The sequence below is a fragment of the Pristiophorus japonicus genome, chromosome 3 (assembly GCF_044704955.1).
Source record: "Pristiophorus japonicus isolate sPriJap1 chromosome 3, sPriJap1.hap1, whole genome shotgun sequence".
NCBI classification, from domain to species: Eukaryota; Metazoa; Chordata; class Chondrichthyes; family Pristiophoridae; genus Pristiophorus; species Pristiophorus japonicus.
In genome coordinates this window covers 13642615-13664810 of record NC_091979.1, presented here as the reverse complement: position 1 = coordinate 13664810, position 22196 = coordinate 13642615, and the positions used below count along the sequence as shown (strand labels likewise).

At 47.9% G+C, this 22196-nt stretch overlaps 1 protein-coding gene across 11 annotated transcripts in view; it reads left to right on the top strand.

The window, feature by feature from the left end:
• The window catches only part of tmem198ab (transmembrane protein 198ab), a 235954-nt gene that overhangs the window by 23365 nt on the left and 190393 nt on the right, over positions 1 to 22196 (top strand). For all 11 annotated transcript variants that reach the window (XM_070875186.1, XM_070875191.1, XM_070875184.1 and 8 more), the window contains exon 2: positions 12727 to 12887. The gene's annotated coding sequence lies outside the window, so the exon portion shown is untranslated. The remainder of the gene's footprint in view (positions 1 to 12726; positions 12888 to 22196) is intronic.

The following is a 22196-nucleotide window of genomic DNA, read 5'->3' as shown; positions in this document are numbered from 1 at the left end:
GATGTTCACAAGACTCAATAAAACCCCAGCCAGTTGGGTCTAGGTCATCCACAATGAGGTATGCAGTTCTGAGCCTGGTGGATGAACGGGTAATGTGTAGTGTAATTGTTAAACCTTTGTTCATAAACCAACTAGTTCTTAATAGCAATGTGTTGCTATGAATTCTTAAGCAAAGAAGCCATGAAGCAAATACATTACAGGTAGGCCGTGATGCTCAGCAGTGTGCGATACAACAAAGGGAGCGGGACAGACTTAGGCACTGGGCAGAGAGGTGACACATGGAGTTCAACACAGAAAAGTGTAAATTCATGAGATTGGTTAGTAGAAATGAGAAAGCAAATTGCTCATTCATAGAATCATAGAATGGTTACAGCACAGAAGGAGGCCATTCAGCCCCTCGAGCCCGTGCCGGCTCTCTGCAAGAGCACTTCAGCTAGTCCCACTCCCTTGCCCTTTCCCCAGGGCCCCGCAATTCTTTTCCTTCAGATACTTATCTAACTCTCCTTTTGAAAGATAAGATTGAGCCTTCCCCCTGCCCCCCCCATCCCCGCCCCCTCCCCCCATCCTCCACCCCGCCCGCTCTTTCAGGCAGTGCATTCCAGATCTTAACCACTCACTGCGGACAAATGTTTCTTCCTATGTTGCCTTTAGTTCTTTTGCCTATCACCGTCTGTGGTCATCATCATCATCATCATCACAGACAGTCCCTCGGAATCGAGGAAGACTTACTTCCACTCTAAAAGTGAGTTCTCAGGTGACTGAACTGTCCAGTACAGGAATTACAGTCTCTGTCACAGCTGGGACAGACAGTGGTTGAAGGAAAGGGTGGGTGGGGAGTCTGGTTTGCCGCACGCTCCTTCCGCTGCCTGCGCTTATTTTCTGCACGCTCTTGGCGACGAGACTCGAGGTGCTCAGCGCCCTCCCGGATGTTCCTCCTCCACTTAGGGCAATCTCTGGCCAGGGACTCCCAGGTGTCGGTGGGGATGTTGCATTTTATCAAGGAGTCTTTGAGGGTGTCCTTGAAACGTTTCCTCTGCCCACCTGGGGTTCGCTTGCCGTGTAGGAGTTCCAAGTAGAGCGCTTGCTTTGGGAGTCTCGTGTCAGACATGCGGACAAGGTGGCCCGCGCAATGGAACTGGTCGAGTGTGGTTGATCATGCTTGAGATAACGGAGCAGGAGGGGAATTCATGAATTTTGGCAGATGCGTCAATGGACCCATTGGTCCACCGTTGGGAGGCAGTTAAGAAAGTAAGGTCAGAGAACATAGGAGCAAGAGGAAGCCATTCAGCCGCTCGAGCCTGTCCTGCCATTCCGTGAGATCATGGTAGGTCTGTATCCTAACTCCATACACTCGCCTTTGATTCATATCCCTCGATACCTGTACCCAACAACAATCTGTCGACCTCCGTCTTGAACATTTCAATCGCCCCTGAACATCCACAGCTTTTAGGGAGATTTCCACTACCCTTTGAAAGAATGAAAAACTTGCATTTTTGAGCAACAATGGAGTCAAGGGTTATGGGGAGCGGGCAGGGAAGTGGAGCTGAGTCCATGATCGGATCAGCCATGATCCTATTGAATGGCGGAGCAGGCTCGAGGGGCCAAATGGCCTACTCCTGTTCCTATTTCTTATGTTCTTATGTTCTTATGGTCACACAAAGGGTGGTAGAAATTTGGAACTCTCTTCCGCAAACGGCAGTGAGTGCTTGATCAATTGTTAATTTTAAATCTGAGATTGATTTTTTGTTAGCCAAAGGTATTAAGGGATTTGGGACAAAGACAGGTGTATGGAGTTAGCTGATGGATCAGCCATGATCTCATTGAAGGGCGCAACAAGCTCAAGCGGCTGAATGGCCTCCTCCTGTTAAGAACATAAGAATATAAGAAATAGGAGCAGGAGTAAGCCATAGGGCCCCTCGAGCCTGCTCTAACCATTTTATACGATCTTGGCTAATCCGATCATGGACTCAGGTACACTTCCCTGCCCGCTCGAAGGGCTGAATGGCCTCCTCCTGATCCTGTGTAACAGGCTCAAGGGGCTGAATGGCCTCTCCCTGTTCCTGTGTAACAGACTCGAGGGGCTAAATGGGCCTCCTCCTGTGGGCGTGTAACACTCTCGAGGGGCTGAATGGCCTCTTCCTGTTCTTGTGTAAAAGGCTCGAATGGCTGAATGGCCTCTTCCTGTTCCTATGTAACAGGCTCGAGGGGCTGAATGGCCTCCTCCTCTTCCTGTGTAACAGGCTCGAGGGGCTGACAGGCCTACAAAATTACTTCATTGGATGTAAAGTGCTTTGAGACGTCCGGTGTTCGTGAAAGGTGTTATATAAATGCAATTTCTTTTTATATAAAATCCAAGTCCTTCTTTCTTCTATCTAATGTGGTAAATTAAGCAGCCATTTTGTGCACAGCAAGCTCCCACAAACAGCAATGTGATAATGACCAGATAATCTGTTTTAGTGACGCTGATTGAGGGATAAATATTGGCTCGGATAGCAACAACAACAGGAAAACTAAAGAATGCAGTCCAGTCAACAGATTCAATGTGAAGAGTCCGGGAATCAATAGTAGATGGAAAGAGTTAGCCCAGCGAACTCATTTCAGATAAATGATCGTGACTGGTGTCACATCGAGAACACACGCTAACCTTTCATGTCTAACCCTTTGTCACACAGATTGGTTTTTGCCCTTAGCAGAATCTAAGGGTAGGAAATGCCGAGGGAGGAAAGACCATTCAGCCCATCAAACCTCCTGGGAACAGGAGGAGGCCCATTCAGCCCCTCGAGCCTGTTACACAAGAACAGGAGGAGGCCATTAAGCCCCTCGAGCCTGTTACACAAGAACAGGAGGAGGCCATTCAGCCCCTCGTGCCTGTTACACAGGAACAGGAGGAGGCCCATTCAGCCCCTCGAGCCTGTTACACAGGAACAGGAGGAGGCTATTCAATCCCTCGAATCTTCCTTTTTATTTGTATCCAACTCCTGCTGTAGCTTTCTTCAAAACTGCTTCAACAACAACAAATTGCATCTATATAGCACCCTTAACGTAGTAAGATATCGCAAGGCTCTGCACACAGCGATTATCAAAAAAAAAATTGATTCTGAGCCATATAAGGAGATATTAGGACAGGTGACCAAAAGCTTGCTCTCAGAGGTAGGTTTTAAAGAGTGTTTTAAAGGAGGAGATAGAGAGATAGAGAGGGGGAGAGGTTTAGGGAGGGAGTTCCAGGTAGCAGAAGGCACGGTCACCAAAGGCGGAGCGACTGAAATCAGGGATGCGCAAGTGGCCAGATTTGGAGGAGCGTCGAGATATCTGAGGGTTTGTATGGCTGAGGGAGGTTACAGAGATAGGGAAGGTTGTAGGGTGGAGGAGGTTACAGAGATAGGGAGGGGCGTAGGGCTGGAGGAGGTTACAGAGATAGGGAGGCGTGTAGGGTCTGGAGGAGATTACAGAGATAGGGAGGGGCGTAGGGCTGGAGGGGTTTACAGAGATAGGGAGGGGTGTAGGGGCTGGAGGAGGTTACAGAGATAGGGAAGGGTGTAGGGCTGGAGGAGGTTACAGAGATAGGGAGGGTGTAGGGCTGGAGGAGGTTACAGAGATAGGTAGGGGTGTAGGGGCTGGAGGAGGTTACACAGATAGGGAGGAATGTAGGGGCTGGAGGAGGTCACAGAGATAGGGAGGGGTGTAGGGCTGGAGGGGGTTACAGAGATAGGGAGGGGTGTAGGGCTGGAGGATACAGAGATAGGGAGGGATGTAGGTGTTCGAGGATACAGAGATAGGGAGGGGTGTAGGGCTGCAGGATATTACAGAGATAGGGAGGGGTGTAGGGGCTGGAGTAGGTTACAGAGATAGGGAGGGTGTAGGGTCTGGAAGGGGTTACAGAGATAGGGAAGGTTGTAGGGGCTGGAGGGGGTTACAGAGATAGGGAGGGTTTGGGGCTTGAGGGGTTTACAAAGATAGGAAGGGTGTAAGGGCTGGAGCAGGTTACAGAGATAGGGAGGGGTGTAGGGCCTGGAGGGGGTTACAGAGATAGGGAGGGGTGTCGGGGCTCGAGGGGGTTACAGAGATAGGGAGGGGTGTAGAGGCTGGAGGGGGTTACAGAGATAGGGAGGGTGTAAGGGCTGGAGGGGGTTACAGAGATAGGGAGGGTGTAGGGGCTGGAGGGGGTTACAGAGATAGGGAGGGGTGTAGGGTCTGGAGGGGGTTACAGAGATAGGGAGGGGTGTAGAGGCTGGAGGGGGTTACAGAGATAGGGAGGGGTATAGGGCCTGGAGGGGATTACAGTGATTGGGAGGGACAAGGCAGTGGAAGGATTCGAGCGCAGTGATAATTTTAAAATCGAGACATTGCCGGACTGGAAGCCAATATAGGTCAGCGAGCACAGCAGGTGATGGGCGAGTGGGACTTGGTGCGAGTCTTGCCACAGATATACAAGGTATTGGTGAGGCCACACCTGGAATACTGCGTGCAGTTTTGGGTTCCATATTTATGAAAGGATATACTTGTTCTGGAGACAGTTCAGAGAAGGTTCACTTGGTTGATTCGGGGGATGAGGGGGTTGACTAATGAGGAAAGGTTGAGGATGTTGGGCTTCTACTCATTGGAATTCAGAAGAATGAGAGGTGATCTTATCAAAACATATAAACTTATGAGGGGGTTTGACAAGGTGGATGCAGAGAGGATGTTTCCACTGATGGGGGGAGACTAGAACCAGAGGGCACGATCTTAGAATAAGGGGCTGCCCATTTAAAACTGAGATGAGGAGGAATTTCTTCTCTGAGGGTTGTAAATCTGTGGAATTCACTGCCTCAGAGAGCTGTGGAAGCTGGGACATTGAATATATTTAAGACAGAGATAGACAGTTTCTTGAACGATAAGGGGTTATGGGAAGCGGGCAGGGAAGTGGAGCTGGGTCCATGATCGGATCAGCCATGATCGTATTGAATGGCGGAGCAGGCTCGATGGGCCGTATGGCCTACTCCTGCTCCTATTTCTTATGTTCTTATGAGTAGGATAAAGGCTGCAGAGTTTTGGATGAGCTTAGGTTTACAGAGGGTGGAACGCGGGAGGCCGGCCAGGAGCGCGCTGGAATAGTTGAGTCTCGAGGTAACAAAGGCACGGATGGGGGCTTCAGCAGCGGGAAAGGTGAGTCAGGGGCGGAGATGGGCAATGTTACGGAGGTGGAAATAGACGCTCTTGGCGATGGGGGGGGGGGGTAATTCTTGGGTGGGATGCTGAGCTGGGGGTAATGTAGGGCGCCGAGGTTGCGAGAGGTGCAGTTTTCTGGATTTCACATGGCCTTTTTACCGTGTTTTTCTCATTGGCTGCGGCTCATTATTTAATTCTCCCTGCTGCTCGCTCAGAGGGATTAGTCTGTCAGTGATGAGATTAGTAGGGTCACATCTGCGCTAATGTCATTCACGCCTGTGGAGCTTCCAACTGAAGCCAGTGAAGTGCGGGACATCGCGGGGATCATTCTGCACAGGGGGCGCAGGATTGGTGCTGAACATCGGAGGCTGAGGGGAGACCTTATTTGTTATGTGGGTAAACTTTATAACCGTGTAAGACTTGCCACTGTTGGGGACTCAGGGGTCACCTGCACACCCCGTGCAAGCAAGAATAAAAGGTTGGCTTCCATGCTGCTTTGGCACTCTGGAGTTTGATTAAAGAGACTAAGGTCACAACAGTTTGAGCTTACAGCAACGGTCTTGTGGAGTTATTCTGAACATAACATTATTGAGATGTGTACAATTATGAGGAGCCTAGATAGAGTGGGTCCCTGAGCAGAGGGGGGTCAATAACCAGGAGGCATAGATTTGAAGTAATTGGTAGAACTAGGGGGCATGATTTTAGAATAAATCCATGTAAAACTGAGAGGAGGAGGAATTTCTTCTCTCAGAGGGTTGTAAATCTGTGGAATTTGCTGCCTCAGAGAGCTGTGGAAGCTGGGACATTGAATAAATTTAAGACAGAAACAGACAGTTTCTTAAACGATAAGGGGGTCAAGGGGCAGGGAAGTGGACCTGAGTCCATGATCAGGTGCAGGCCCGAGGGGCCGTATGGCCTACTCTTGCTCCTATTTCTTATGTTTTTATTAAGGTTTGGTGGGGATTTGAGGGGAAATTTCTTCGCCCAGAGGGTGGTGGGGGTCTGAAACTCACTGCCTGAAAGGGGGTAGAGGCAGAAACCCTCACCGCATTTGGATGTGCACTTGACGTGCCGTAACCTACAGGGCTACGGACTAAAGCTGGTGCAGCAGGTAATCAGGAAGGCGAATGGAATGTTGGCCTTCATTGCGAGAGGGATGGAGTACAAAAGCAGGGAGGTCCTGCTGCAACTGTACAGGGTATTGGTGAGACCGCACCTGGAGTACTGCGTGCAGTTTTAGTCACCTTACTTAAGGAAGGATATACTGGCTTTGGAGGGGGTACAGAGACGATTCACTAGGCTGATTCCGGAGATGAGGGGGTTACCTTATGATGATAGATTGAGTAGACTGGGTCTTTACTCGTTGGAATTCAGAAGGATGAGGGGTGATCTTATAGAAACATTTAAAATAATGAAAGATCGAGGCAGAGAGGTTGTTTCCACTGGTCGGGGAGACTAGAACTAGGGGGCACAGCCTCAAAATACGGGGGAGCCAATTTAAAACCGAGTTGAGAAGGAATTTCTTCTCCCAGTGGGTTGTGAATCTGTGGAATTCTCTGCCCAAGGAAGCAGTTGAGGCTAGCTCATTGAATGTGTTCAAGTCACAGATAGATAGATTTTTAACCAATAAGGGAATTAAGGGTTATGGGGAGCGGGCGGGTAAGTGGAGCTGAGTCCACGGCCAGATCAGCCATGATCTTGTTGAATGGCGGAGCAGGCTCGAGGGGCTAGATGGCCTACTCCTGTTCCTAATTCTTATGTTCTTATGTTCTTATGGAAAGTGGGATTAGGCTGGATAGCCTCTTGTTGGCCGGGGCGGACACGATGGGCCGAATGGCCTCCTTCTGTGCTGTAAATTTCCACGATCCTATGGTTCTATGAAGCAACGCAATGAAACAGGTATTGGCTATTATTTAGCCAAGTTCAAACGAGGCCAAATATAAATTCGGGGCTGACATCTACTTTGCACAGAGCGTGATCCACTCGCGCACTGGACTCACAGCGGGGGGAGTGGAGGCTCAAGCAATAGTCAGATGCCATGTGGCGAGATTGGAGGTTCAGTCTGGGTTGAGCGAGGATGGCTGCCCTCACCTGTACCTCTCTTGTATTACCCGGTTACCCTGTGGTGTATACCGCCCGTTAACAGGAAATCTGATCCAGGTGTTTATAAAAAGAAAGACGGACTTGGATTTATATAGCGCCATTCACAACCACTGGACGTCTCAAAGCGCTTTACAGCCAATGAAGTACTTTTGGAGTGTAGTCACTGTTGTAATGTGGGAAACGCAGCAGCCAATTTGCGCACAGCAAGCTCCCACAAGCAGCAATGTGATAATGACCAGATAGTCTGTTTTTGCGATGTTGACTGAAGGATAAATATTGGCCCCAGGACACCGGGGATAACTCCCCCTGCTCTTCTTAGAAATAGTGCCGTGGGATCTTTTACATCCAGCTGAGAGAGCAGACGGAGCCTTGGTTTAACGTCTCATGCGACAGAGGAGGCTGAGGGGAGCCCTTATTGAGGTGTGTAAAATTATGAGGGGCCTAGATAGAAAGGACCTATTTCCCTTAGCAGAGGGGTAGACAACCAGGGGGCATAGATTTAAAGTATTTGGTGGGAAGTTTAGAGGGACATTTTTTCACCCAGAGGGTGTTGACACACTCCCTGAGGCACTGCACTGAAGTGTCATCCTGGATTTTTTTTGTTTTCAAGTCCCTGGAGTGGGACTTGAACCCACAACCTTCTGCCTCCAAGGTGAGAGTGCTGCCCACTGAGCCACAGCTGACACTTTCACCCACCCCTCCTCTGATCACTCTCTCAATGATCATTTTAAATTGATTGCCCCACCCCGACTCGTGACCAACTCCCCCCACCCCCTCCGGAGGAAATAGTCTTTCCCTGCCTACTCTATCGAAACCCTTCCATGATTTTAAAAACCTCTACTGAATCTCCTCTTCGCCTCTCTCTATTCCAAGAAACCAGTATCTCAACTGTCTCCTCATAATGATAGCATCCCAACCCTGGCATTGTGCCGGTGAATGTCCACTCCATGATCCCTGTGGATTTAATGTCCGTTCTATAACAGGGCACTCACATCAGGAGTCAATGGAAATGAAAAACAGTAGTCACTGGATTCACTGCAGTTCAACTTCATTGGCAAGAGAACCAGCGGGGGGCATTTTTTAAAATTAATTCGCAGGATGCGGGCACCGCTGACAAGTCCAGCATTTATTGCCCATCCCCAATCACCCGAGGGAAGGTGATGGTGAGCTGCCTTAGCAGCATCACAGGCAGTCCCTCGAAATCGAGGAAGACTTGCTTCCACTCTAGAAGTGAGTTCTCAGGTTGAGAGGGCGAGGGCCCGGGGGGCAGCACGGGGCCCAGCCCACACTGTGCGATATGTGTAGCGCGCACTAGGTCCATGCAGCAGAGCTGGTCTCCAGTCGTCCTGGTCAACCCTTGCCACTGGGCCAAGACCTCGCTCTGCCGAGCCCGTGTGGTGGCTGGTGTGCAACGGCCACCCCACGTTAAAAAAATCCACCCACAGGCATCTCCCATCCTCCAGGATGTAGTTCGGGATCTGGAATATTGGGTCCTTCATTGGAACACCTGTGAACTCGTCCCTTTTTTGGCGTGGAAGCAAGTCATCCTCGATATGAGGGACCGCCTGTGATGATGATGACATCGAGAAGAGGGTTGGTGCGATGACGCTGCCCTGCTTGACCCCGGTCCGGCCGTGGATTGCGTCTGTGGTGGATCCGCTGGTCAGGATCACGGCCTGCATGTCGTCATGGAGCAGACGGAGGATGGCGACAAACTTTTGGCGGCAGTCGAAACAGAGGAGGCCGTTCCACAGTCCCTCGCGGTTGACGGTATCAAAAGCCTTTGTGAGGTCAAGGGTTGGTGCTGTTCCCTGCATTTCTCTTGCAGTTGCCGCGCCGTGAAGATCATTCTATAATTGTATGTGATTATACAACTGAGTGTCTCGCTGGGCCCTTTCAGTTGGGCAGTTATGAGTCAACCACATTGAGTCACATATAGGCCCAGACTGGGTAAGGACGGCAGATTTCCTTCCCTAAAGAACCAGGTGGGTTTTTACAGTAATCTTTTGGTTTCATGCTCACCATTACTAAGAGCTTTTTTTAATTGCAGAAATGTTTTTAATTCACTGAATTTAAATTCCCCAGCTGCCGTGGTGGGATTTGAGCTCGTGTCTGGATCATTAGTCCAGGCTCGTAACCTATCACTGCAGTCTTGAGAAATTACCCTGTTGGATGGAACCGCAAGGAGGAGTCAGAGGTCGTACACAGCACCAACCCACAATCTGAATAGTTTTTAAAGAGACCAGTTTAAAATGTCACGACTGATGCTCTCTTACTGTCACCATTGGCATTTAAAGGACACCCTTGGAGCCTCCCTGATAAAGTGCAACATCCCCATCGACACCTGGGAGTCCCTGGCCAAAGACCGCCCTAAGTGGAGGAAGAGCATCCCGGAGGGCGCTGAGCACCTCGAGTCCCGTCACCGAGAGCGTGCAGAAATCAAGCGCAGGCAGCGGAAGGAGCGTGCGGCAAACCAGACTCCCCACCCACCCTTTCCTCCAACCACTGTCTGTCCCACCTGTGACAGAGACTGTAATTCCTGTATTGGACTGTTCAGTCACCTGACAACTCACTTTTAGAGTGGAAGCAAGTCGTCCTCGATTTCGAGGGACTGCCTATGAAGATGATGACATTGGTGCTTTCATCAACCTCCTTCATTCTGTCCTTAGTGCATAAGACTCTGGCCCAGAAATCCCGGTTGGCTGCTTTCCGCAGGCGATCGGGTAAAAACTTCAAAAAAATGCGCACCAACCTGTTCCTGCTGGGCCCACGCGAGTTCCCGGTCCTGAGGCCACTGACTGCGCGTCCCAGCGCGTGTACGTCAGGACGTGAGCAGGGCTGGAGCTGCAGTCACATGGCTCTGGGCAGCCAATCAAGGTAAGCTATGTTCTCAGTCATAATAATGGGAACTCCGTAAGTTGGAGAACCCATTATTATGATTGAGAACCCCCCAACACTAATAAAAGATAGAAAAAAATACATCACATATTTTTATTAATATAAATTAAAGTTATTTATGTATTATAAAAAATATATATATTTTTCTGATTTTTTTTAAAGATTTTTTAATTATTGTAGTGGGGAGGGTTTTTAAACAATAAAATGTGTTTTTATAATTTTATTTTTAAATGTTTATGTGTGTTTTAAAACTCTTACACCTGTAACAGTCGGCCAAGTGCCTGCTTTTATCAGGCGCAAGAGTTTTGAGGACATTTGCTGGGCAGGATATGGGTAAGTCCCGCAATCTTGCCCTTGCAAATGTCCTCGCTCCTGATATGGGAGGATGTGTTGAGCTCCAGCTTGACAGATCGGAAAAGCCGGTATTGTGCGCTGAAAACCGGCTTTCGCAATGCCTTCCCGGGTCCGTACACACTGAGTGCACACTCCGAACACACTCAGTACGCACTCAGTACGCACCCCGTACGCACCCCGTACGCACTCAGTACGCACTCAGTACGCACTCAGTACGCACTCCGAACGCACTCCGAACGCACCCCATACGCACCCCGTACGCACTCAGTACGCACTCAGTACGCACTCAGTACGCACTCAGTACGCACTCCGAACGCACCCCATACGCACCCCGTACGCACTCAGTACGCACTCAGTACGGACCTGGGAGGGCCGGGATTTACAGCTATAGGATGGTACCAGTGATAAGGAACTTCAGTTTGTGGAGAAACTAGAGAAGATTGTCCTCCTTAGAGCAGAGGAGGTTAAGGAGTTGTTCAAAAGGAGGTTGTAGAGGTGTTCAAAATCACGAGGGGTTTTGATAGAGTAAATAAGGAGGAACTGTTTCCCGTGACCAGAGGGTCGGTAACCAGAGGACACAGAGTTAAGGTACTTGGAAAAGAACCAGAGGGAGTGAAGAGGAGAAATGTTTTTACGCAGCGTGTTGCTGTGATCTGGAACGCACTGCCTGAAAGGACAGTGAGAGCAGATTCAATCGTAACTTTCAAATGGGAATTGGATAACTACTTGAAGGGAAAAATTTGCAGGACTCTGGGGAAAGGGAAGGGGAGTGGGACTAATTGGATCGCTCTGTCACAGAGCCGACACAGGCACGATGGGCCGAATGGCCTCCTTCAGTGCTGTGTGATTCTGATTTGCTGTTGTCCATTTTAGACCACTGCACAAAGTCAAAATGATCCCCCTGGTGTCCCTTCACAATCGTGCAGAGGTCGGGTCATTGCTGGCAGCTGATACCGCGTATTTCCTGCTCGCTGCAATGTATTCGAGAGCTGTTGACGAACTGACCCCAGTCCGGACGGAATTCCTCATCGGCGCCAAGCCCCGAAACCTCCCTCGGGAGCCGGCGCCTCACAACTTGAGCCTCCCCCTTGGAAATCCCCTCCGTGCCTTTCAGTTCTGCGCGGAGCAGATTCCTGTACGGGCTGCTCCTGCACACTCTCCACTTTGCCATCCTCGTCTGTTGTCCAGACATGCCTTGGTGCACCATCTTGTTGTCCGGAGGAGGCAGCGGATCCCCAATGGAGTGCACACTACACGGGAGTCCTCCTTTTATTTATTGGGGACTTGGCCTGGAGGGTGTTGCACGGAGTAGTCCCGTGCAATATGTTTCTTAGTCGGTTCACGGGCTCCCAGGCCGCCTGTAATTTCTGCGGTCTAGAGGAGTCCATGTTCCATGTATATGTTGAATGTGTGAGGTTGCAGCCCCTGTTCCAATATCTGAAGGGGCTGCTCCTCAAATTCTGGTTGCACTTCAGTCCCACACTCCTGATCTTTGGGCACCCTGTTGCGAGGGGAGCGGGCAGGTTGGAGGGCATGGCCAAGGGGCCATTAACCGGTCCAGGCAGCGGGCAGTTGAGGGGGTCCGACTGCCTGCCTCTCTTCCGTGGTTACGTTCGAGCCAGGGTGTCCCTGGAGATGGAGCACCCGGTGTCCACCGGTACATTCGCGGCCTTCCGCGAGAGGTGGATGGCGGAGGGACTGGAGTGCATCATCACCCCCGGCAACCAAATTTTAATTTGACCTTTGTTTCAAAAAGTTTAATTTGTTTAATTTGTCAGTTCTAGTGCCTCTTTAATAAGGGGACACTTGATTTAAGGTTCTACTTTAAAATAGTTGTAGAGCTGTTGAGTTGGGAGTGGCTTAGCCAGTCACGTGATGTTCACTAGACTCAATAAAACCCCAGCCAGTTGGATTCGGGTGATCCACGAAGAGGCAGTTGGTTGTGAGCCTGGTGGATGAACTGGTAATGTGTCGTGTGATTGTTAAACCTTTGCTAATAAACCAACTAGTTCTTAATAGCAATGTGTTGCTATAAATTTTTAAGCAAAGAACGCATGAAGCAAATACATTACACTCGCCAATTCCGAGCAATATTGGTGGTGGTTACTCCCTGTTTTCTGGGCTGCATGTCTTGCCTGGCCTTGGGGTGACTGAGTGAGGGCAAATCTATAGAATGCACGTTTTTACAAAAATTGAATTAAATTTATTACCTTTTGGTTTTTGCAGGAATTGAACAAATAAAATGAGCGTTATGGACGTCAATAACCATCATGCATTGCCCTAAAGACATATGCAAACGTGAGATTGGACCAAGCCAGCGACAAGCCTTGTGACATCATCTAGCCAAAGGAGACTACTGACCACATCTCCAACACCGGTTGTTCTCGGTAAGTGTAAAACATCAAACCAGTGTAGGGTGTTTGTTGTTCACTCTACTCTGATTCCGAGACCTCGGAACTTATCATCATTGGCGGTCCCTCGAAACGAGGATGACTTGCTTCCACGCCAAAAAAGGATAAGTTCACAGGTGTTCCAATGAAGGAGCTAATATTCCAGGTCCCGAACTACATCGTGAAGGGTGGAAGATGCCTGTGCGTGGATTATTTTTAACATGTGGTGACCGTTGCACACCAGCCACCACACGGGGCTTGACAGAGTTAGGTCTTGGTTCAGTGGCAAGGATTAACCAGGACGACTGGAGACCTGCTCTGCTGCACGGACCTAGTGCGCACACATATCGCAGTATGGGCTGGCCCGTGCTGCCCCTGGGCTCTTCTGGGCCCCGAACTTAGGGGAGGCGTGTAAAGATACATGCTGCTAACATACACCAGAGGACTGGCACATTACTGATCAGCAGCTGCCTCAAACCTAGCTCCAACTCCTTGCAGGTATGCTGCAATGCAGGGATGTTATCATAGAATGACAAAGAGTGTCTCCCTTCCCGCTAACACTACATGCAGCTCCACTTCCACTTCAGCAGCCAAACAGGGGCTGGTTACTGGGATGATCCTGCATTTAGCTGTCAACTCATGTCTCCACTTTAGGTTCCCTTTTCTTTCAGTTTTCCCGTGTCATGTCTTAGCCTTTCCTCTTCAGAAAAAAGCTGGCAATGGGTTGAGATGCCTCTAAACATTTCCAAATGATACAATAATTCGGAACTTATAGTGGGACAGGACAACATGTGGCACAACATTTAGGCTTAGCCCAGTGTCCGTTTTATTACGCAACAAAAAACCGACTAAAAACTACAGGACTAGACGGCTGAGAAAAATCGACTGAAGACATACAATCACCCTTTCTCGCTGTAGCTATTGTAGGTTCGTGTTCATTGGTTCCGTGACCGGTTGGTTCTCCTTCTGTCCGTTCTCTGTAGCGCCTGTTCCTTTTGTGTCCTTCTGCCTCTTCCTCCTGCTTCTGCTGTTCCTTCCTGTGTCCTCTTCTTGCTGTTGCTTACCCTGCTTCTGTGTCTGTGTCCGTATATTTATATCCAGGTTTTGAATAAGTTTCCCGCTGGGACGAAATTTGTGCATTCGATCTGATTAACTGGTTGGTGATGAGGTTGAATGACTACTAATTTGCACGCGGAATCGACAATGCAGAAGATATTTCCTTATGTTGAATGCTTTTAGCCCAAAAATTTACATTCCGTGGGATCCTTTTTTGTCCGGTCTTTTTATAGACTCGATGTCTCCAGTCGCTGTTTTTCCCACTCTGGTCAATCAAGTTCAGGACCTCACGTAACAACTCCTTTGTTATTATGCATGAAGTCAGTTTTGGTTCCTGACCACAGAATGTCCTTAATTGTCCAGCTTAATTCCAAAAGCTTGTATCAATCAATTTTTAGTTCATAGTCTGCATTTTTCTGAAGATTAGTAACCTTACACAAGGGATGTCAAAGGTCTTGGAGAGGGCACAGAGGAGATTTACTAGAATATCAGAACATAGGAACATAAGAAATAGGAGCAGGAGTAGGCCATTTGGTCCCTCGAGCCTGCTCTGCCATTCAATAAGATCATGGCTGATCTGATCATGGACTCAGCTCCACTGCCCTGCCCGCTCCCCATAACCCTTCACTCCCCTATCATTCAAAAATCTGTCTATCTCCGCCTTAAATATATTCAATGACCCAGCCTCCACAGCTCTCTGAGGCAGAGAATTCCAAAGTTTTACTGGAATGATACCAGGGCTGAGGGACTTCATGATGTGGAGAGACTGGAGAAGCTGGGATTGTTCTCCTTAGAGCAGAGAAGGTTAAGGAGAGATTTAATAGTGGTGTTCAAGGTGAGGAGGGGGTCTTGATAACAGAAAATAAGGAGAAACTGTTTCCACCGACAGGAGGGTCAGTAACCAGACGATACAGATTTAAGATAATTAGCAAAAGAACTAAAGAGGCAGAGGAAAATTATTTTTTACGTAGCAAGTTGTTGTGATCTGGAACGACGGTGGGAGCAGATTCAATAGTAACTTTCAAAACCGAATTGTATGTATACATGGAAAGGAAAAAATTGCTAACTATATAAAACACTGGTTAGGCCACAGCTGGAGTACTGCATGCAGTTCTGGTCACCGCATTACAAGAAGGACGTGATTGCACTGGAGAGGGTACAGAGGAGATTTAGCGAGGATGTTGCCAGGACTGGAGAATCTTAGCTACGAGGACAGATTGGATAGGCTGGGGTTGTTTTCCTTGGAACAAAAGAAGCTGAAGGGAGACTCATTGAGGTGTATAAGATTACGAGGGGTCTAGATAGAGTGGATAGAAAGGGCCTATATCCCTTAGCAGAAGAGTCAACAACCAGGGGGCATAAATTTAAAGTAATTGGGGGGGAGGTTTAGAGGGGATTTGAGGGGAAATGTCTTCACGCAGAGGGTGGTGAGGATCCGGAACTCACTGCCTGAAAGGGTGGTAGAGGCAGAAACCCTCACCGCATTTAAAAAGTACTTGGATGTACACCTGAAGTGCCGTAACCTACAGGGCTGCGGACCAAGAAATGGAAAGGGGGATTAGGCTGGTTAGCCTCTTGTTGGCCAGCGCGGACACGATGGGCCGAAGCCTCCTTCCGTGCTGTAAACTTCGATGATACCATGAACACCTCTTTCAAAGAGCCAGTACGGGAACAATGGACCAAACGGCTTCCTCCGGTGCTGTATAGCGCTGCGATTACCTCCTCATCTAAAGGACGGCACCTCTCTACAGTGCAGCACTCTCTCAGTACGACACTGCGAACGTCAGCCTACATCCTGGGGCCTCAAGTGTCTGGAGTGGGACTTGAACCCATGACCTGCTGACTCAGAGGTGAGCGCGCCACATACCTGTTGGGTCAAAAGCTGACTGCGGATGGCCAGGATAACTGCGTGTGAGCTGCTGTGACAATTGCTGGTGGTTTCAGTCACCAGCGACGGAGAACACAAGTTGCCGTTCAGGATTTCCAATTTTCTTCGAAGGCATTCCTTGTCGGAATACGCCAGGTGCCCAGGACACAGCAAGCAGTGCTAATGACTCCTAAGTACTGCTCCATTTCCTTCAGTTTACCAGCGCTTCCGACAGCCAGACTGAACACATGGTCTGACCACACTTTGTCGAGCTAATTTTCCCACACAGTTCTTGTCGTCTGTCTCGCACCATCAGTGCGCGGAGAGTTGTGCTGCGATCCCCAGCTCCAGCTGCCTGTTTCATAAGAACATAAGAACATAAGAAATAGGAGCAGGAGTAGGCCATACAACCCCTCGAGCCTGCTCCACCATTCAATAAGATCATGGCTGATCTGATCATGGACTCAGCTCCACTTCCCTGCCCGCTCCCCATAATGCCTTATTCCCTTATCATTCAAGAAACTGTCTATCTCTATCTTAAATTTATTCAATGTCCCGGCTTCCACAGCTCTCTGAGGCAGCGAATTCCACAGATTTACAACCCTCTGAGAGAAGAAATTCCTCCTCAGCTCTGTTTTAAATGGGCGGCCCCTTATTCTAAGATCATGCCCCCTAGTTCTAGTCTCCCCCATCAGTGGAAACATCCTCTCTGCATCCATCTTGTCAAGCCCCCTCATTATCTTATACGTTTCGATAAGATCACCTCTCATTCTTCTGATTCTGGGGAGGTCCCAGCAAATTGGAAAACTGCAAATGTAACGCCCCTATTTAAAAAAGGAGGCAGACAAAAAGCAGGAAACTATAGACCAGTTAGCCTAACATCTGTGGTTGGGAAAATGTTGGAGTCCATTATTAAAAAAGCAGTTGCAGGACATTTGGAAAAGCAAAATTCGGTCAGGCAGAGTCAGCATGGATTTATGAAGGGGAAGTCATGTTTGACAAATTTGTTGGAGTTCTTTGAGGATGTAACGAACAGGGTGGATAAAGGGGAACCAGTGGATGTGGTGTATTTGGACTTCCCAAAGGCATTTGGCAAGGTGTACATAAAAGGTTACTGCACAAGATAAAAGTTCACGAGGTTGGGGGTAATATATTAGCATGGATAGAGGATTGGCTAACTAACAAAGTCGGGATAAATGGTTCATTCTCTGGTTGGCAATCAGTAACTAGTGGGGTGCCGCAGGGATCAGTGCTGGGACCCCAACTATTTACAATCTATATTAACGCCTTGGAAGAAGTGTAACATAGCCAAGTTTGCTGACGATACAAAGATGGGAGGAAAAGCAATGTGTGAGGACACAAAAAATCTGCAAAAGGACATAGACAGGCTAAGTGAGTGGACAAAAATTTGGCAGATGGAGTATAATGTTGGAAAGTGTGAGGTCATGCACTTTGGCAGAAAAAAAATCAAAGAGCAAGTTATTATTTAAATGGAGAAAGATTGCAAAGTGCTACAGTACAGTGGGACCTGGGGGTTCTTGTGCATGAAACACAAAAGGATAGTATGCAGGTACAGCAAGTGATCAGGAAGGGCAATGGTATCTTGGCCTTTATTGCAAAGGGGATGGAGTATAAAAGCAGGGAAGTCTTGCTACAGTTATACTAGGTATTGGTGAGGCCACACCTGGAATATTGTGTGCAGTTTTGGTTTCCATATTTACGAAAGGATATACCTTCTTTGGAGGCAGTTCAGGGAAGGTTCACTCGGTTGATTCCGGAGATGAGGGGGTAGACTTATGAGGAGGTTGGGCCTTGACTCATTGGAATTCAGAAGAATGAGAGGTGATCTTATTGAGACGTATAAGATTATGAGGGGGCTTGACAAGGTGGATGCAGAGAGGATGTTTCCACTGATGGGGGAAACTAGAACTAGAGAGCATGATCTTAGAATAAGGGGCCGCCCATTTAAAACTGAGATGATGAAGAAATTCTTCTCTTAGAGGGTTGTATATCTGTGGAAGTTGCCACCTCAGCGAACTGTGAAAGCCGGGACATTGAATAAATTTAAGACAGAAATAGATAGTTTCTGAAATGATAAGGGGTTATGGGGAGCGGGCAGGGAAGTGGACCTGAGTCCATGATCTGATCAGCCATGATATTAAATGGCGGAGCAGGCTCGAGGGGCCGTATGGCCTACTCCTGTTCCTATTTCTTATGTTCTTATGTTCTTATGTAAAATATTTGTTCAACATCTCTGCCATTTCCCTCTTCTCCATTATTAATTCCCCAATCTCATCCTCCAGGGACCAACATTTACTTTAGCCACTCTTTTCCTTTTTATGTATGTTTAGAAACTCTTACTATCTGTTTTTATATTTCATAATCTATCTTTCCTTCCTTAATCATTTTTTTAATCGTTCTTTGCTGACTTTTTAAAAAATTCCCCATCATCTCCCCTCCCACTCGTCTTGGCCACATTGTATGTCTTTGTTTTCAATTTGTTACCCTCCCTTATTTCCTTAGTTAGCCACGGATGGTTATCCCTTCTCTGACAGTCTTTCCTTCTCTTTGGGATATATTTTTGTTGCAAGTTATGAAATATCTCCTTAAATGTCTGTCACTGCTCATCAACCGTCCCATTCTTTAGTCTATTTTTCCAATCCACTTTCGCGAACTCTGCCTTCATACTTTTGGTAGTCTCCTTTATTTAAGCTTAGGACCCAGGTTTGAGAACCAACTTTCTCACCCTCCAACTGAATTGGATATTCAACCATGTTATGGTCACTCATTTCTAGAGGACCTTTTACTTCGAGATCATTTATTAATTCTGCCTCATTACACAGTACTAGATCTAAGATAGCCTGCTCCCTGGTTGGTTCTGCAACATACTGTTCAAGAAAACTATCCCGGATACACTCTATGAACTCTTCCCCAAGGCGACCCTGGCCAGTTTGCTTTGTCCAATCAATATAAGAACATAAGAAATAGGAGCAGGAGAAAGCTATTTGGCCCCTCGAGCCTGCTCCGCCATTTAATACGATCATGGCTGATCCGATCATGGACTCAGGTCCACTTCCCTGCCCGCTCCCCATAACCCCTTATTCCCTTATCATTTAAGAAACTGTCTATTTCTGTCTTAAATTTATTCAATGACCCAGCTTCCACAGCTCTCTGAGGCAGCGAATTCCACAGATCCACAACCCTCTGAGAGAAGAAATTTCTCCTCATCTCTGTTTTAAATGGGCGGCTCCTTATTCTAAGATTATGCCCCCTAGTTCTAGTCTCCCCTATCAGCGGAAACATCCTCTCTGCATCCACCTTGTCAAGCCCCCTCATAGTCTTATACATTTCGATAAGGTCACCTCTCATTCTTCTGAATTCCAATGTGTAGAGGCCCAACCGACTCAACCTTTCCTCATAAGTCAACCCCCTCATCCCCGGAATCAACCTAGTGAACCTTCTCTGAACTGCCTCCAAAGGAAGTATATCTTTTCTTAATTTTGGAAACCAATACTGCACGCAGTATTCCAAGTGTGGCCTCACCAATACCCTGTATAACTATAGCAAGAGTTCCTTGCTTTTATACTCCATCCTCTTTGCAATAAAGGCTAAGATTCCATTGGCCTTCCTGATCATACTAACCTTTTGTGTTTCATGCACAAGTACCCTCAGGTCCCGCTGTACTGCGGCACTTTGCAATCTTTATCCATTTAAGTAATAACGCTCTTAGATTTTTTTTCTGCCAAAGCGTATGACTTCACACTTTCCAACATTATACTCCATCTGCCAAATTTTTGCCCACTCACTTAGCCTGTCTATGTCCTTTTGCAGATTTTGTGTGTCCTCCTCACACATTGCTTTTCCTCCCATCTTTGTATTGTCAGCAAACTTGGCTACGTTACACTCGGTCCCTTCCTCCACGTCGTTAATATAGATTGTAAATAGTTGGGGACCCAGCACTGATCCCTGTGGCACCGCACTGGTTACTGATTGCCAACCCGAGAATGAACCATTTATCCCGACTCTCTGTTTTCTGTTAGTTAGCCAATCCTCTATCCATGCTAATATATTATCCCCAACCCCGTGAACTTTTATCTTGTGCAATAACCTTTTATGTGGTACCTTGTCAAATGCCTTCTGGAAATCCAAATACACCACATCCACTGGTTCCCCTTTATCCACTCTGTCCGTTACATCCTCAAAGAACTCCAGCAAATTTGTCAAACATAACTTCCCCTTCATAAATCCATGCTGACTCTGCCTGACTGAATTTTGCTTTTCCAAATGTCCCGCAACTGCTTCTTTATTAATGGACTCCAACATCTTCCCAACCACAGATGTTAGGCTAACTGGTCTATAGTTTCCTGCTTTTTGTCTGCCTCCTTTTTTAAATAGGGGCATTACATTTGCAGTTTTCCAATCTGCTGGGACCTCCCCAGAATCCAGGAAATTTTGGTAAATTACAACCAATGCATCCACTATCCCTGCCGCTACTTCTCTTAAGACCCTAGGATGCAAGCCTTCAGGTCCAGGGGATTTATCTGCCTTTAGTTCCATTATGTCACTGAGTACCACCTCCTTAGTGATTGTGATTGTGTTAAGTTCCTCCCCCCCCATAGCCCCTTGACTATCCACTGTTGGAATATTGTTAGTGTCCTCTACCGCAAAGACTGATACAAAAAATTTGTTCAGAGTTTCTGCCATCTCCATGTTCTCCATTACAACTTCCCTAGTCTCGTCCTCTAAGGGACCAACATTTACTTTCGCCTCCGTTTTCCTTTTTATATACTTATAGAAACTCTTGCTATCTATTTTTATATGAAGGTTAAAATCACCCATGATTATTGCTGTTCCTTTATTACAAACCTCCATTATTTCTTGATTCATACTCCGTCGAACAGTGTAGCTAATGTTAGGGGGCCTATAGACTGCGCTCACCAGTGACTTTTTCCCCTTATTATTCCTTATCTCCACCCAATCTGATTCAACATCTTGATCCTCTGAGCCGATATCGTTTCTCACTAACGCACTTTATTAACAGAGCTACCCCACCTCCTATCCCTTTTATTCTTTCCTCCCCTATCCTGTTCACTGCCTCTGCAGTTCCTGAAGAATCTGTTACGTCTCGAACTTTTTCAGTTCTAACGAAGGGTCATCGACCCGAAACGTTAACTCTGTTTCTCTCTCCACAGATTTGACCTGCTGAGATTTCCAGCATTTTCTGATTTTAATCTCTTTCTCTCTGCCTCGTTCTCTCTATCTATATCGTTATCTCTCTCTCTCTCTCTCTCCCACCTCCCCTGGCATGTGTAACATACCTAGCCCCGTGGGTAGTGAGCTCATCATCATAGGCAGTCCCTCGGAATCGAGGAAGACTTGCTTCCACTCCTGAAGTGAGTCCTTTGGTGGCTGAACAGCCCGATACGAGAGCCACAGACCCTGTCACAGGTGCAAGAGATATTCGTCGGGGGAAGGATTGGGTGGGACTGGTTTGCCACACGCTCGTTCCGCTGCCTGCACTTGACCTCTTTACGCTCTCGGCATTAAGATTCGAAGAGCTCACCGCCCTCCCGGATGCACTTTCTCCACCTAGGGTGGTCTTCGGCCAGGGACTCCCAGGTGTCAGTGGTGATGTCGCACTTCACCAGGGAGGCTTTGAGGGTGTCCTTGTAACGTTTCCGCTGCCCACCTTTGGCTTGTTTGCCGTGAAGGAGCTCTGCATAAAGCATTTGCTTAGGGAGTCTCGTGTCTGGCATGCGAACCATGTGGCCTGCCCAGCAGAGCTGATCAAGTGTGGTTAGTGCTTCAATGCTGGGGATGTTAGCCTGGATGAGGACACTAATGTTGGTGCGTCTGTCCTCTCAGGGGATTTGCAGGATCTTGCGGAGACTAATGCACAGGCAGACAACCGTCCCTGATCAATCCTCTCATTGTCAAACTCCCTCGTCTCGTCGATCCTTTCCCTAACAATTCCAGGAATTATCTGTAAATAATTGCAAACTCTCAAACAAATTAATTAGCCGTGTCAGCCCGTGTAGTAAGGATGAGAGCCCAACCTCCAGATTGCACTCGGACTGCCCAGTAAATCAGGTCTTAGTTACGTTCTAATCTCATTTGGATGTTTATCTTTACAGCACCAATTTACCACAATTGCCAGGACGATGAGGTATAGAGCAGTTGGAAGCTGCAGGGTTGTGTTTTTAACGCATTGCACGCTGGCTGTGTACAGTGACACTGCTGTTCCAGGCCGGGATGCAGACGGTTGGGTAATTCCGCCGTTGATCACGCCCCAGAGACTGCACTGCTGCAAGTGACCGGGATTTGATGTTACGCACATCATCCATATCGGGTAACTCATCATCATATGTGGTCCCTCGAACGAG